Genomic DNA, 15,449 nt, shown 5'->3' with positions numbered 1-15,449 from the left:
GGGTATGGTTGTGACACATGGTCTGATGTGAGGTTGGTACTTTTACCGTGTGCGTCGAGCAACAGCTTCAAAAATTTATTAGTGGAAACAACATTGCTGTGCAACAATAATAACTATAAATCCTAAACTAACAAAAGAACAAAATCTTATTTAAAACAACGTTAATGTGCTATAATAAAAACAAAAGGAAAAGTAGTCTGAAATCATAAAACACAACACGTATCAATTAACGTAAATCGGGTACAGATGGCGTTCCGGTAGAGACGCCGCGGACGCTGTAAATAGAGGTTACCACCGTGACTACTAGGTGGCAGTATGCATGCTATATTTGTTTCTTAGTAATAACCTCTGTGTGCAGGTGTGGTGCAAGTTGCTCGGGTATTACGCAAGTTGTAGTCGATATACGAGGGGAGTATATGTTTCCTTCAGACAAAGTTTTTTCTATACGAGGCGAGTATATGTTTCCTTCAGACAAAGCTTTTCCTTCTATCCATATATTGTATAGTAAATTAGTTTCAAATGCTTGACAGTAAGCCGGTTTTAGGACATATTAGCCTTGAGGTACGATAACAGGAGGGGCGACGTCTCTTCCTGACACTTGCAAGTGTTTCCGCATAGCAATTCGGTGGAGATACCTCATTGATATTAGATTTTATGAGTGATCTGAAAACATTCCATACTATTCAAAGGATACCAGTGTTACTTCATGATTTTCTAAATACATGCGTTATTTTATTTTTTACCTCGTTAACATCTTTATGGCTGTATACAATTCTATTATTTACAGTAACACACAAATATTTATGACATGCGTACTCATTAAACAGGGAAGGGTACTGTCAAGAGATGGCGAGCGGTTCTAGGCGCTACAGTATGGAACCGCGCGACCACTTCAGTAGGAGGTTCGAATCCTGCCTCGGGCATGGATGTGTGTGATGTCCTTAGGATAGTTAGGCTTAAGTAGTTTCTAAGTTTTAGGGGACTGATGACCTCAGAAGTTAAGTTCCATAGTGCTCAGAGCCATTTGAACTGTCAAGAGAGCTCAGTGGACAGATGAAAATGTAAGGAAAGCTGCAAAAAGCCTGGAAACAAAGGAAATACTATTCAGGGAGGCAGAAAGGCACCACAGTATTGTGGCACGAATCTTAAAACGAAGAGCAGAGTCCGCCAATCTGGAAAACGCACACTGGGTCCAATAGGTCTATTTGAATAATCACCCAAGTCAAATTAATGATCAGTAATTCTCTTAAATTATATTTAATGAAAATAAATATTAGTGACATTTAAATAAATGTTATCTGCTGTAACTAATATAGTTAGAGAAATTTATTTATGTCCATTTCTTTTCACAAACTTATATTTATTTAGACCACGACCACTTACAAAAAATGGTTCAAATGGCTCTGAGCACTATGGGACTTAACTTCTGACGTCATCAGTCCCCTATAACTCAGAAATACTTAAACGTAACTAACCTAAGGACATCACACACATCCATGCCGAGGCAGGAATCGAACCTGCGACCGTAGCAGTCGCACGGTTCCAGACTGTAGCTCCCAGAACCGCGCGGCCACACTGACCGGCCGACCACTTACAGTGCACGCATCTATTTCTGCATTTACACAGTAGGCGGGTACACACACATTGTTTTCTTTGTTGGTACCTCTGCATTCTGACACATCCTACTGATTTATTTTCCAATTTACAGATTTGGAGCCTCTCACGTAACATTTGCCAGACTCTACGATAACATCATTATTTTTTATACACTCAGAGAATCTTACCGCAGCATACATATGACATATGAGCAGTGTGTGTGTGTGTGTGTGTGTGTGTGTGTGTGTGTGTGTGTGTGTACTGTTATTGGTTGATATAACACACAGACAGACACACAGCTGCACGCATACACGCACACACACACACACACACACACACACACACAGATAATGCCAGCATATACACCACAAACCAACAAATGTGTGTGTTTGTGTGTGTGTACGTAGTCTATTAACAACTGATAATTACAGTAAAACCATTTATTCTCATACTGTATGCCTCATGATTGTATGCATTCAAATAAGCTCGATGCGGCTGAGGCATCAGTAAGGCATGGAATATGATTAGGGCTCTTTGAGCTGTGAGTCGTTGCTTCTGTGGCTGTGCTACAGCATACTGTAACAACAACAGTGTTGAAAGGTCAGGGAGACATTCTGTGGATAGCTACTGGTAGAACACACCCATGTCCTATGTCCTCATGTGTTACAATCACACCTGTGGACATGTTTGCCACTTAGTGGGTAGCAGCACGCAACTGTCATATTCCCAGAAATAGCCCCTATGTGTCTCTAAGACGAAACAGCGGGCAATGAGTCCAAATTGAGAATTATGGATGCAGTACATGTAGCGTAATTGTGGCGTATACGCCAGCATAAAATATTACATCAGCTGGCACAAAATATCATACTGGTGTGACGCTTACATGTATGCCATGATTAAGCCAAGTAGTCATACACAGACATATTAATAACATTTCACAAATGGATGAAATACTTACTGATTTACAGCACAGCTGATTCTTGTGTAGTGGGAGACTGGATGTACATTTCAAGAAGCAATTCCTCCAAATGCAATTCCACCAAATGTAACACGTTGTGTTGGTGGACTTCATCAGGTAATGCATCTTCTTATCATTCTGTTGCAATGATATTATTCGTAGCCAAATATTCCTCCATCTACAATCATATGCTCCTCCATTGTCATGCCTTTTTGTTTTTGATGCAGAAAGCTGTGAGCACGTTTCTTCTTTAGTCAACTTATGCATCCCCTCAGTTGAACACATGAGAACTGGACGTACACACAGACAGCGAGAAAATGACGAACTCGCACAATCGAACTGCAAAAATTAAAATCGCTGGAAGTGTGGGAAACACTGAGCTCGCACACCATTGGTGACCTGGAACTTCGTGACCTGACGCCATTCGCGACAGTTGAATGGGGATAGGAGAGAGGGAGTGCAGAATTCTGAAAATAATTTCATTGCTCAAGGGCCAGCAGTTTCAGGAATGGTCACGGTGGAATCAGCGATGTGCCTCTCTGCTTAGGTTTGCGAATGGTAGGGAAACATACTGCCACAACATTACACTTGACATTGACCAGCCTGAATTCTTGCGCTCGTAACAAGTAATAAATATGTGCACACTTCTACAAAGAGACATCTGGCACTACTGTGTCCTATAAGCAATACGCCCTCATTTCTCCACACAAAGCATTGGTCTCGCAGCCATATGCCAGATTCTCACGGCAACACGTTTATTCAGGCACCTCTAAAGGAGATATTGGAAGTGACTACGTCAGTTCACGATGGCAGTGAGTTGGGCATCCATATTTGTCGATGTGAAAGACTTTAGTTCCTAAAAGTGTATATTTAAATGTAAGGAGGCTCCATTGATTGTACAGGAATACACGTGCGTAATATTACACCCTACACTGATGACATTTCACAAGACCAGATAGAGTGCACGTTTATCAAATAATTTTCATCACTGCGTTTCACAAGATGGTGCTGGAATTTTGTACTACGACATGTGCATTGCATATATCTTCTTAGATCACGCTGAATACTTGTCAGACGTCGAAAGAAGTGAAAAATGAGTTGTCTGCAGCATGATAAGACGAATGTAATGTACGATGAAAAGAAGAGGAACAATAAGGCGAAGAAGAAATGAAACATAGCTCCAGTGATAATGTATCGGAGGTTATTCAGCAGTATTTCTGCAGTATTGTAGCATCAGGGACCCATGGTCTCCGCTGCCTCATTACACTGTAGTAGCATTTCGTTTAATTTCTTACAGCCATTTAATTATGTTTTTGTGGAGCAATGAAAATATCTGCTCTGCAGTGCATATGTCTACGGTATGCGTTTTGTGCTTTCTTTGGAGGCAAACTTGTTCTATTTACTCGTGGTATTTTCTGTTGACAACTGTAATTCCACTACACTCTTCTGCCTCGAGCTTGTATTCAGTATTGCTAGGTTCTGTCTAGGGTTTTGTTTTCCGGCAATGTTAGATATACGTTATCAGTGATACGCAGCAGTGCGGATGTGGCCACTGGTAAAGAGCGGGTTGGTGTGTACCCTGTGAATGAGTTCACTGAATGCAGTGGAGGAGCAGTACAATATCCCTACGAGGAGATTTTCCGTTAGTGTTGGCTACTATATGACCGTGCTATTGGATCTTTTCCTATCTCACGTGGGTGACTCGACATTCCATGTTGTCAGCACAGAGGCTTTGCTCATATATAACCATCTACGACGATTTGCGCCTCCCTAGGAGGTGGCAACATGGGGGAGTTAGATTGTGATGGGTGAAAAACTGAATCCCACATCTGTAGTTCGGCAGTATAAGACAGTTTGAGTATCATTTACAAGTGCAACATGTAGTACCCCTCATGTCAGTTTAATTTTCTGCATTTTGTTTTCACGTTATTGTGGTTTCAATAGCCATGAGTGTATCTAGGGAGTAGGGATCAACTTTAGACACTTCCGTAGAAGAAAATGAGTTACCTGGGCTTCTACTACCTATCCCTCAGCATAAGACAATAGCGCCTTAGCATTTTCTGATGTACAGTAATGATTGAACTTCAACTGTGGAGGAAATCACGATGATATTATGCTTTGAAGTTTTACATGCAGATATAAGAATTTGATGCTAAAGGATGCAACGTTCTGTAGAGCAGCAGTTCTTGTTGCACAGTTTACTGGCTGTTAAATACGTGTTCTTACAGGCGTTTTCTTTTGCACTGGCACTGAACTCTCTTTCGGCGAATGCATGATTGGGTAATAAGAAGACATTAAATAATGGGGTGAAATTAGTTTCTCAGACTAAGCACATATTCATTATATCTCGCAGAGGCATTATGACGTACGCATAGACTAGCGAGCAGAGCTGATAACACCGAAAACATACAGGGTAACACTGAACTGAACCGACGTTTGTTCTGGAAAATATACGGAGTATCTTGGTATTAGGGCCACATGGCCTCCACTGTCCCCTTGCGTAATCATCATTTAATTATAATTTATTAAATTTATTAAGCACGGTATCTTTGTTTCTGTGAGATAATCTTCAGAACAGTGGAAAAGAAGTAATAAGATGCCACCAAAATGTGCAACACAAAACACAAAGTAAGGCAATGACTTACTCTCAGGTGAAATACGTAGCGTTCTATCACTATATTCAATCCCATTCAATCCGTTCTGCCAGTCTACAGAACATCATGTAAAAAAAAAAAAAAAAAAAAAAAAACTGAGTGTGTGAAATCTTATGGGACTTAACTGCTAAGGTCATCAGTCCCTAAGCTCACACACTACTTAACCTAAACTATCCTAAGGACAAACACACACACCCATGCCCGAGGAAGGACTCGAACCTCCGCCGGGACAAGCAGTGCGTAACAAATAAGGAACTATTCAGGAACACGTAATGTTCAAAATGTCGACCATCACCACAGAAGAGTGTAAAGCGACACACCATGAACCTTAAGAATTCGTACTTAACAGCCAGTAAACCGTGCAACAAGAACTGTAGCTCTACAATCTTATATCTGCCTGTAAAACTTCAAAGCATAATATCATCGTGATTTCCTCCACAGTTGAAGTTCAATCATTACTGTACATCAGAAAATGCTAAGGTGCCATTATCATATGCTTAGCAATACTTTGTAGAATACCAGGTAACTCATTTTCTTCTATGGAAGTGCATAAACACTCTTGTTGATCCCTGCTGCACAGATACTCTGATGACTATTAAAACAACAATAGCATGAAAACGACATGCAGAAAATTAAACTGGCATGAGGTGTACTACGTGCTTGCATATGTAAATGATACTCAAACTGTCTTATACTGCAGAGCTACTGATGCGGGATCCTCTTTTTCACACATTGCTATCTAACTCCCCCATGTTGCCACCTCCTAATGAGGCGCAAATCATCTTAGATAGTTATATATGAGCAAGACCTCTGTCCTAACAACGCAGAAGCTCGAACCACCACGTGAGACAGGAAAAGGTGCAACAGCACTGTGATACCGTTGCCAACATGGACGGAAAATCTCGTCCTAGGGATGTTGTACCACTCCTCCACTGCATTCAATGAACCCATTCAGAGGGTACACACCAACCCACTCATTACCAGTGAGCACATCCGCACTGCTGCGCGTCACTGATAAGTCAATAATAGAAGTAATATGGCGCAATCTAGTACTTCTACGACTCCGACAATCTAAACAACCATGTGAATGTGGGTCTTGACCCGTCTCGTAAACTAGGCGGTTTACATTCCATCAGAAGAGGTCCAATGGGGTCTTATCGAGTCAGCGACCTGGCCGTGGAACTGAACTACAACGACTAATCCATTGTGGTCCAAACTGTATCACGCTGAGTACCATGAGCGAATGAAACAAGTTTTTTCCGAATAAGACGCACGGTGCATACCGTCGAGATTTGCACTACTGTCAATGTATCTTCCGTGCAGCACAGGTGCCAATATAAATAACGTTAAGAAATCAAATGATATGCTATTACGCTGTAACGAGTCACCGTAGACCACGGGGCCCTCATACGGAAATCCTCAGAAAATATCCCTGAACTGTCCCCAATATTTTGTATACGGATTTCCGGTTCATACCATGTATTATTTTGCTTGTTTTCAGTCTTTGTTGTCACACGGCTTAATATAGTGTGACGATCTTCAGCCATTAGAAAAAGCCATCATGAGTTATTTATGGACATAATGTAAGTTTCTGTTTAATAATCTGACAACTTACAACGCAGTAGGTGTACTAGAGATGGAATTTGGGGTTGAAAACATGATACCGTCTGAAAAGCGCAGCAAAATCTGTTCACTGCAGGCAAGACTGGGGAACCATCTTAATGTTGGTAGTACTTCCCTCATTACTATGCAAATAAGTTTGCTGCTCACTGCTACGTAAATTTGCAGTATGGTTCTACTAGAGTTGACGAATGTTACTAACAAAACACCCTGTTTCAACCACAAGTGAAGTGCACTGATTCCAAAAGGCATTACGTCAGGTTCTGTTAACTCCTTTAAGATAAAGTACATAACGAAAAGGATGGTATACTTGTAGTAGGATCTACTGTTTAGGTACGAATAATTCGACATGGATTGATTGTCCTATTATGACATTTAATTACTGGAATTCATTTAAAATCCTAAAACCAGTTCATATACTGAGGATGCAGCTTTTTCTTACCCGATACAGCCCTATTGATTTAAGTTTCCCATTTTTCATATAATTCACTGTCATAATCGATGAATGGTATTTTTTCCTCACTCAGTCTGTCATCCAGCTTCTTTCACTGAAATGTTGATTGTTATTATTAGTATTATTATTATCACTATTACGTACTATAGTAATAATTATTATTATTAATTTCAATATTATTTTCATTCTTGTATTTCTTAGTGAAGTATTTCGTCATTTTAGAATTACGTCTTAATAAATTTTTAAAATTTTATGACTGGAATTCTTTGCCTATTATCCTTCAGACAAGTCAAACTGAGTAAAAATTCCTCAAAAACGGAATATTGATATATTCCGACTTACCACTGTGTCTGTTTTATGATCATGCAGTGTGAGCTGTTCCATCGCGGCTACAGAAAACCGATAAATAAACCAAATACAGCTGTCAGAGTCAGTATCTTAAAACGATAACTGTAATCTGGCTACCTTTTAATTTATTCAAAACGAATGAATATTGATGATTAATAGTTATGCATTGTCACAACCGACCTGTGACCAAACATTCATCAAACACTGTTTGGATTAATACGTGTTATTAGACAATTTAGATCTGTGCAGAATGACGACGAGGTAGTTTTTCCGTACGTAGGCGACGTTTTATTCGACGTGGTTTTCCAGATTTGTCGGAGAGAATCCGTAGCCAGAATAGTTCTTTTGTTTCCAGCGGAAATTGCTCCACTCTGCCACGACCTCTCAGCAGCGTCCCATCGCTAACATCTTTTGCTGCTTTACCGCTTTCTGTAACGTGATTCTGTTTGTGCGTTAGGGGCTTCTCTCTCTCGCTCCATGTCTTCCAGTAGCTCCATTCTTCCTTTCTAAGAATAGCGTCAGCTCTGCAGCAGAGGTATATGATATTGAGTATACTTTGTTATTTCTCATTCTAAGTTACTTCAGTGTCTATTTCCTTCCACATCTCATTTAAGCGTTACAATAAGAAAATCACAAACAGATCTTAAAAGGTTAGCAGCAGGAGAACAAACGTAAATAGAATGCTAGAGAACTCGGATGGATTAGACGATACATAATGGGGTCTGTAAGAGAAGTAAAAGACACCAGAGGCCAGGCAAACCAGTCAAACTGCTGACGAAGTTTATAAATTTATGTACCACAACAACTCGATAATGATGAGCTGACTGGTCCATGAACAGCTATCAAAATTTTTGAAAACTACTTCTGTGATAGTAGTATCGTATATTTTGGTCTCGGAACGGTGACAGCATTCCACCAACCACTAACGAACACCTGAATCGTTGGCTTCTCAACTTCATGTTGCCCAAAAACAGCAGACCATCAGCTAAGCACTTGTCACCTTTTTGGAAGTCCTTGTGGCTATACCACTTTACATTCAGACAAATGAGCATCAGGAACGTCTGTGCACACTACTACGGTTTCAGAACTCCACTGTCAGCGAATCCTACGATTCTGCATGAAACTGGCTTCGTCTAATTCGATGATATCCAGATGTTGATCTTGGCTGATACAGTACTGACTCAAGCGAACAGTTTCCTGGCCTTGGAAACATTTCGAAATCATTCAAAAAAATGGTTCAAATGGCTCTGAGCACTAAGGGACTCAACTTCTGAGGTCATTAGTCCCCTAGAACCTAGAACTAGTTAAACCTAACTAACCTAAGGACATCACACACATCCATGCCCGAGGCAGGATTCGAACCTGCGACCGTAGCGGTCTCGCAGTTCCAGACTGCAGCGCCTAGAACCGCACGGCCACTTCGGCCGGCGAAATCATTCAAATGGCACCTGAGCGTAAGTTCAACGCTGCTGTGACTGTGGGTTACTTTCATCTGATTTAGGACATCCGTGGTTTATATAACCCAAAACGCCATGCAAGCGGTATACCTGCGATATTCTGACAATTTACAACAGTTCTACGTTCTGCTTGGAATCGAAAACAGTGTTGAGGTACAGTGGATCTCAAACTTATCGTTTCCTTGTCTTTTAATCGCGGGCAAAACAATCTGGAAGTATTTCAATCTTCTACAGGTGTCTAAACTTACCTTTTAGGATACTATTTACCTTCGTTAACACCAAGATATTTCTTCAGCTTTCTGCCGCTATTTGGACATCACCCCAGTGTTTGCACATGTAATTGATCCTGGGGCCTCGTGGCTACATCCCAGCTACATGACGCTTAGAGTGGCCGTTTGGTTCTAGGTGCTAGAGTCTGGAAACGCGCGACCGCTACGGTCGCAGGTTCGAATCCTGCCTCGGGCATGGATGTGTGTGATGTCCATAGGTTAGTTAGGTTTAAGTAGTTCTAAGTTCTAGGGGACTGATGACCTTAGAAGTTAAGTCTCATAGTGCTCAGAGCCACTTGAACAATTTTTTTGACGCTTAAATACACCACATGTTATTTGATTAATTTACACATAGCGGACACTTTGCTCGTATTGTTACAGTAAGATGTGGTGATTTTGTAACAATACCTGCCCCTCGTGGCATGGAACTTATGGTGTTTCTCATAATACTGAAATAAGCCATCACATGACGAATTCTTTTCCTATTTGCATGTATAATGAAAGATATACGACGGTTTATTTTTAATGCATTAATGGGATATTTATGGTTATTGCTCACCGTGTTGATCCATTGTGCATTAAGCTGGAAATTTACATTCTAAACTTATTAATTACATTTAAGTGTAGTGTTAGTATTCTTCATCTTTTCGATGGAGTGTGACATATCTGAGTAAGTATGCAGTTGCTTATTGAATGAATTCTTGCAAAATGTTGAGGCGAATTATTTACAGAAGAATGGAAAACCTGGTAGAAGCTAACCTTGGAGAAGACAACTTTGGATTCCGGAGATATGTAGGAACACTCGAGACAATACTGACCATAGAACACAGAAGAGGAAGAATGGTCGAAGGACGTGAAGGGCAGCCTTATTTCAGAAGGGAGCGAGATGGGGTTGTGGCCTATCCCCGATGATATTCAGCCTGTGCACAGAGCTAACTATGAAGGAAACTAGGGAGAAACTTAGAAAGGGAATTATATATCGAGAAGAAGAAATAACTTTGCTGATAACGTTCTAATTCTTTCTGAGACTGACCAGGAGTTATATAGGCAGTTGCATGGAATCTATGGTGTTTTGAAAAGCGATTATAAGATGAACGACAACAATTATAAAAAGAAGGGAAATGGAATGTGGTCGAATTAAATCAGTCGATTCTGTGGGAACTATATTTGTATATGAGACACTAAAAGTAGTAGCTTATTTTTGATATACGAACTGATGGTGGGCGGAACAGCGGATGTATAAAATGAAACTAGCGATAGCAGGAGAAGTGTTTTCGAAAAACAGCAATCTGGTAGCACGTAATATCAATTTTAGAGCTAGGAAGTCTTTTACGAGGTACGTGAAACGTGGAAGATAGCCAGTTCAGACAATAAGGGAATAGAAGCATTTGACATGTGGTGCTACTGAAGAATGCTAAAGATCGATAAGTAGATCGAATATCAAATGAGGAATTACTCATTTCAACGTAGCAAAAAAGAAGTTTATGGTACAACGTGACTAAAAGAAGGGATCGGCTGATGGGCATGAAGGCACTGTGACTTTGGTATTGGAAGGCAGTGTGGAGCGGTGGGTTAAAATTGTAGAGGGAGATCAAGGGCTCAATGAAGTAAGCAGGTTGCCAAGATAATAACGGTTGCGCATGGAGACTGGTATGGAAATCCGCATTATACCAAACAGCTGTTTATTTTTGATATACGAACTGATGGTGGGCGGAGCAGCGGATGTATAAAATGAAACTAGCGATAGCAGGAGAAGTGTTTTCGAAAAACAGCAATCTGGTAGCACGTAATATCAATTTTAGAGCTAGGAAGTCTTTTACGAGGTACGTGAAACGTGGAAGATAGCCAGTTCAGACAATAAGGGAATAGAAGCATTTGACATGTGGTGCTACTGAAGAATGCTAAAGATCGATAAGTAGATCGAATATCAAATGAGGAATTACTCATTTCAACGTAGCAAAAAAGAAGTTTATGGTACAACGTGACTAAAAGAAGGGATCGGCTGATGGGCATGAAGGCACTGTGACTTTGGTATTGGAAGGCAGTGTGGAGCGGTGGGTTAAAATTGTAGAGGGAGATCAAGGGCTCAATGAAGTAAGCAGGTTGCCAAGATAATAACGGTTGCGCATGGAGACTGGTATGGAAATCCGCATTATACCAAACAGCTGTTTAGAAAAACCGACGTAAGAAAAGTAAGTAAATAAATAGAAGAAGATAACAATTACGAGCTTCAAGTCACATTTGTGACTTGATTCATATCCTTCCTAGTAAATGGAGCTCCAATACACTTACGACATCGTCAGAAATAACAAACTCGCACGCGTTTCGCCAATAAAATGTGGCCAGTTTTTATAAGGAATTTTTAGTATGACGGTATAACCATAAACATCATATTGTGATACTCTAAAACAGTGTAGTGTTTTTTCAAAGCTGGTGATTGTAAATGGTTGTGACTTCAGGGAGTAGGCAACGAATTATAGTTGTCGTGTTATGGAGGGGTTGTCTAGTAACGGAATCTGATATTTATTATGCTATACATCGCGATGCAGCCTCCAGTCGTTACTAGATTAGCGGAGTGTACAAGTTGCCAATTGTATGCTATTCTCACATCGCAAATCACTTGTTAATACATGATATGGGACTGTTTAGTACAGGTCTAAGCGACTTTACAATAAAATGGTGTCTCCTTTAACCCTGACCGAGCGAGGTGGTGCAGTGGTCAGCACACTGGACGACGGTACCATCCCGCGTCCGGCCATCCTGATTTAGGTTTACCGTGATTTCCCTAAATTGCTCCAGGCAAATGCCGGGATGGTTCCTCTGAAAGGGCACGGCCGAATTCCTTCCCCGTCTTTCCCTGATCCGACGAGACCGATGACCTCGCAGTTTGGTCTCTTCCCACAAAAAATCCTTTAACACTGTGGAAGACTGTCTACGTTGACAAAGGGTGTATCCTGCAGATTAGTGTCAGGTAATTCTACTTCTAGCACTAAAGACGTGTTTTTTTTTATTAAGGGAGTGCTAAGATCACAGTGCAATCATAGCCGTTATATTAAGAGGTGATCTGTTCGTAGGTATTATCCGTTTCAGTATAGATTTTTGCTGTGTAGGGCCTCACTTTAACAAAAATAAACAGCTACATGCTTCCGGCGTACATTATTATACATCACTTTTTAACTCCGGCGAAGTATTCATGACAGTGTACCTCTAATGCGTTGTAAACTATGGGGAATATTCAAAATGTCTACTTATCTTCTATGCCATGTCTAAAGTGCCATATAAACTAATACGTATTCCTATTTACCACAGTATTACAGGGTTTTATTACCGGAACACTTACAAGATAATATCAAGTCTGGTAAAGAGACTGCATATACAGTGTTTGCCATTGCGTGCATACTGTCGCACGCCGAACCATAACATTCAATTAAAGGGAAATTTTGGATTGTATATTTAGTAAAGTACACATTAAAAAAAATTCTGTTTTAAAATGTTATTGCTTTTCCGTACCTTTCGAATACCCATAAAATATGTAACGACATTTTAGCTGTGTTGAGCTGTGGAACAGAGCACAACAAATGGAATCTTTAGAGTATATAAAGAGGCTTCATAACGCAAACTGATCAGTATATTGTGGTAGCAGAAAGTGTCAACATACCTCACATCAAAGTGGTAAACGTGCGTCATAGACTGGGGAGAACATAAGATCAACTAACGCAAAAGCTCTGATGTGTGCTTATTATTAGTGAACATGGATCATATTTTACTGACACAGCTAAAATAAATTAGACCATAAGTGGAACGGTCCCTATCAAGAAATATTTCAGGGTGCCTACGCCTATTAGCGAACCGTTATGTCACAATATTATGATAGTTGAAACCTGTCAAAATCAAGTAAAGAATGGACTATCTGTTTCTTTAAATAAGGATATCTGCCGTGAATTTAACAATTACCTACGCTGGAAATACTCTAAGTTCGTCTATGCGAGGCACAGGATCAAGACAAACATACAATTTGCCATACATGCAAGCGACGTTGTGGCAACAAGAAGAATACGAAAAAAAGTTGGTAAAGAAGCGCTGGAAACCAGATCGACAAAATATAAAAGTCCTTTTGCTAAACCACATGAAATGGAATAGACCAATGTTCACATGGATGCTCTAATGGTCCACCTGCATGGAATATTCTAACGGCTTCAAGTATACGACTATTACAATATAGACCTAAATATATCACACGATTTTGCTTCCTTTTTTTTAAATAAAATCTAGATGTGTGACTACCTAAAATCAAACCACGACCTCTGTCTGCAAGAACACTACCGTCGAAACGGCATTGTTGTTGTAAACAATGTTAAGGCAGTTGGAATATAATGTTTATCATGGACGAACACCAATTGTAGACATATATAACTAATTTATATTTCAAGTCCCTAGCAAAGGAGTGAACTAAGTTATCGGTAACCGTCACATTGGTTTTATGAAGTGCCCTGATATGGGTCTACAAGGAATTTTGAATCTTTCTTGGCCGAACAACATGGTACTGACAGAGTAGTAATTACGATTCATAACTATAGATTGGGCGGCCTGTTTAACCCTGTGAGAGAGTCTCCTAGTATGTAAATCCCAACGTAGAGTGTTTACAATATGCTTCGCTGCATCCTGTGTCAACCGCTTGCTTGTGTCGTAAATTATCAGATAGCTTACAAAACCGCTGCGGTGTTGTATAAGGGGTAGTCAAACGAAAAGGAGACACATGGGGAAGAGTAACTATACCGTTCATTATTTCAAAAGTAATCGCCACAACTGTTAGTTCATTTGTCTCACTGTGAGACATGCCAGTGAACGCCTTCAAGGAAAACTGTTTACAGTTGTCTGTGGAACCATAGATGTACCCATTTGTGTACCTCTTCGTTTAGACCAAATTGACGGATATGATTATTTCTGTTCCCAGTGAAACTTCCGAATCATATTAGACAACTTGCCAACAAAATGCCCACCCACATGTTTCCAAGTTTGTTTCGGCTACAATGTAGAAGTTTCGTTGGGAACCCCTTAACACCCTATATGTAGTATTCATCTCTCCCCATGCAATTGACATATTTTGGAGCCCTGAAGGAAGACATTAGTGGCCGTAGATTTGCTTCAGATGAAGAAGTGCACGTGTGGGTACGATCATAGTTCCATAGGGACCGCAAAAATTATTCCATGAATGCCTTGCCCACCTTGTCTCACAGTGAGATAAATCTATTAAAAGTGATGGCATTCACATTTGAAATAATAAACAGCCAGGCCAATTGTCCAGTCCGATTGCTAAATTTTCGCAGTATTCATTTTTCTCTTAATATCATTTAAATCCTTGGAGTAGAGTAATCATTACAATTTGATAAATTAGGTATTACATCCGTTCATCAATTTTAAATAACGCAAATAGAAAAAATAATAAACTGTATAAGTTTACAAAGATATATTTCCTACATTTACATACTGTTTCAAGACTACTAGCTCGATATTAGTACTGATAACTATTGTTTTTAAAATAATGTTTAGGAGTATGGCCTAGTTGTTCCTTTACAGTAGGCAGCCGCAAACACTTTTCCGTAGAGGCATTGTCCCTCTTGTCTCACAATGGGATAAATGCATTAACAGCTATGGCGACTACTTTTGCCATACTAAACACTTTACTTACTTTTCGAACTGTCTCATTTTCATTTAACTATTCCTTATATTTAACTGTATTCTGCATTTTGTACGCTGGGGCAATAAGAACACACAAAAGCTGACTTTTGTACAGGTATGACTTCCAGATAAACAATAACAACAAAGATAATGAACTGCGTTCTATCTGGCTACAGTTTCCATTTTTACCTGTAGAAAGATGTTATATTAAAACTGTAGAAATCTATTTTTCTCAACCCATGACAATACTTTCAACAGTACCGTCAAATACAGATATTACCGAATTAGGGCCGTTTCTCATAAAGAATGTCATAAGAAAAAGAACCAATAGGCCTCTGTCAAACAAACATAAACAGTTCTTTACTAAACGAATTACTGCTTTAAGAACAGTTAATGTGTTACGTGTACATAAAA

Source organism: Schistocerca americana, chromosome X, assembly GCF_021461395.2.
Source record: "Schistocerca americana isolate TAMUIC-IGC-003095 chromosome X, iqSchAmer2.1, whole genome shotgun sequence".
In the NCBI taxonomy this organism is placed as follows: Eukaryota; Metazoa; Arthropoda; class Insecta; order Orthoptera; family Acrididae; genus Schistocerca; species Schistocerca americana.
The sequence above is the reverse complement of the archived record's forward strand: the minus strand, read 5'-3'. Positions refer to the sequence as shown.